We start from the raw sequence: 3,135 nt of genomic DNA on the forward strand, positions 1-3,135 counted from the left end.
AAACAGTGACAGAATCAAAGAAGGACCCAGAGAGAAGCTGGCCTCCACCTCCTCAAACATTCAAGAGCTAGAGCCCCATTTATTTGAAAGAACCTCCCTAGCAGGATACGCACTGGAGTTCATCAAAGAACAACAAATAATTTTTTTTTAAATAGTATTTTTTCCAAAGCCTGTGTGGGCCCCGTTTTGAGCCTGGCATTGAGTCTGGATTTTAGACCAGGCTGTCACTGATTCTAATATGTGACCCTAGACATTTCCTTTTTCCAAGCATAGGCGTCCTCATTTGTGAAATGTGGAAAGAAGTTCAAGAATGTTGGAGGTAGCATATGCCAAAGTGCTTCAAAAATAATGTCATAAAACGAAATCAGACATTATTATTCATAATAATCAGAGTCATTCCTGCCTTTAAGTGTTTGCAGCCATCTCATGGAAGACAAAGTGTATGTATAGCATGGCACCTGTCACGTGTCAACTTGTGTCCTCCATAAAGATGTTGAAGTCCTTACCCCCGGTACCTGTGAATGTGACCTTATTTGAAAATAGGGTCTCTGCAGATGATCAAGGTAGGAAGAGGTCGTTAGGGTGGGCTCTAATCCAATATCATGTGTGTCCTTATAAAAAGGGGACATTTGGACACAGAGACAGACACACAGAGGGAAGATCATGTGAAGACACAAGGAAGAGACAGCCACCTACTAGCCAAGAAACACCCAAGGCTGCAGAAGCTGGAGCAGAGGCTGGAACAGACTCTTCCTCACAGCCTGTAGGAGGAACCAATACTGCTGACACCTTGATCTTGGACTTCCAGCCTCCAGAACTGAAACAGTCAATGTCTGTCATTCGAGGTACCCAGTTTGTAGCGCTTTGTTACAGCAGCTCCAGGAACCTAGTACGCCTTACTCTGAATTTGCTTTCTCACTTGCTCTAGTTTATTAAATGCCAAAGTACTTATTGAGAAACTACTCTATGCTCTCCCTCCACTAAGGTGCTGAGGGGTTTATAGTCCTTGTTCTGAACGTGCAGTAGACACAAGAAGAGACCAGGTTGTGTCTCACCTGAGGGAGACACACGCCTTTTCAGAAGTTCAGAGGACAGAGGAGCACAGGTGAGCTGACAGGCTGGAGGGCTAGGTGAGAGCTGAACTGCGCCTTGAGGAATAGGTAGGTTCCAGATGGGTGGGGAGAGAGGGGAAGTCATGCCAGGTGAGGAACCGGCCAGCAGCCGGGGCGTGGAGGTCTGTGTGAGAGGCGGGGTCCGGGAACTCTGCTTCTGCCGTCTCCATGAGCTTCTTCCTGTCCGCGCTGCCTCTTGCCTGCATCTACCATGCTTTCCCCTCTTCATCTTTTCAAAAACTCTCACCGGCTCTGTGAGCCTTTCCTGACCCTCTTCCCAAGAGCTGGGTTTGCAAGTGGTCATAGCTCAGGCCTTGATGACGGGCATTATTGTGCTTTGTGTGGACATCTGTGGCCTTGTGAGAGAAGTGTGCCCCGTTTCTGTGGCAGAGACATCGTGAAACCCTCAGCAAAGCGACCGTTTTCTCCCGAGCAAATAAGAAGACTGCAGTTCCCAGACCCCTTGCATCCAGGGACCATGTGACCGATTCCGATCAGTGATTGTGGGCAGAATTGATGTGCAGCCCTTCCAGGCCTGGCTCCTAATGACCCGGAGACCCTGGCTAACACTTTCCTCTTGCCATCGGCTGCAAGTCGAGGGGCCAGTGGAGGCTTGGAAGCTCCGAAGGAGGGTGGACATCTCCAGATGGAAGGTGCCGGGCTTCCTGACACCTGTGCAGAGTCTTCTCCATGTCCCTAACCTGCACTGAAGTGGGCTTAGGTGGGTGACCACAGCAGAACATAAGCTATGCATGCTAACCCAGCATCTGCAGCCACCTGGCTGATGGGCCTGGTCTGGGCATCTGATGGAGGGCTCCTCACCTGGAACCCTACCCTCTGCATAGATATGCTGCAGGAAGCCTATGAAATGACCTTGGCTGCTGGTCTCTGCTGAGAAGGAAAGATGGTACCCCAGGTGCCAGAGCCGGCTCTGTATGGCATCACCACCGTGGGTGCCTCTGATGTTCACAGACATCATTTCATGTGATCTTCACATCAGGGCCGAGATGAGACTAGCAACCTCTGGGTTTGTTTTTGCCTTCTGTTTATAGAGGGGTCTGGGCTCGGACTGCCTTGCCTACCAGTCCCCAGCCAATTGCCCCTCAAAGCCACCCACCAGTTTCTCTCCGCAGCCTCCTGTGTAGTGGGAGTTCACTCACTGTGTTTTTGTGGAGGAGGATTTGAGTTTTCCCCTAGAGACGCTAGGAAGACAGTTTGTCTCAGCCTAACACTAACGCCCAGCTCCACATTTATGGCTGTTTCTGTGGTTACCTTTCTTCAGGGATGTCTGGGGTAGGTGGCGGTGCTAGTGGTGGGGGTGTGTATATATTTGTTCTAAGGCCTGGATATTCAGGAGTTGCTGGATGAAGAGTCCCTTATTCCTGCCCTTTGATGCCTGTGCCATTGTCAGGGGATGGAGGCAATCTGCAGGAAACACGGTCTGCCTCTCCTAGGAGGCCACCTGTCCCTGGGACTGAGATGCCGACCAGGCCCCTCACTCAGCAGAGACTGAAGACCCACAGCATGTCAGGGAGGGAAGGGCAGGAAGAAGCCTGCTCTTCCTCCTGTCCATTTTACAGGTGGGGGAACCGAGGCCAGGGAGTCTAAGGGGGCCTGTCCAAACGGCCGGGAGTCTGCCAAGTCAACTATAGCGGAACGCAGGTCTCCCTCGTCCCGGGCTCAGGCTCCTTCCTTGAAGGGGGCGCGGGAAGGCTGGCGGTACCTGCTCTAGGGAAGGGACGGACGGTGGGGGTGGGAGGGGAAGCAGGGACAATGGGGCCTGGCAGGAGCACTGGCACGACTCTGCCTCTTCCCCTTCTGGGCCACCCGGGCCCTACTTCCTGCAGAGGACTCCGGAGGCGGGGAACCGGCGCGGGGCCGGCCCCTCCCGGGCGCCGCCTCCTGGCATCTCCCAAACCCGCAGGCCAGAGGCCAAGGGTTTGGGAGGCGGACTCGGTGCTCGGCTCCGCCCCTCGTCCGAAATCCCCGTGGGGCCGGGACCGGGTTAGGGCCGCGGCTCCAC

This window comes from Pteropus vampyrus, unplaced genomic scaffold (genome assembly GCF_000151845.1).
Source record: "Pteropus vampyrus isolate Shadow unplaced genomic scaffold, Pvam_2.0 Scaffold105, whole genome shotgun sequence".
Classification (NCBI taxonomy): Eukaryota; Metazoa; Chordata; class Mammalia; order Chiroptera; family Pteropodidae; genus Pteropus; species Pteropus vampyrus.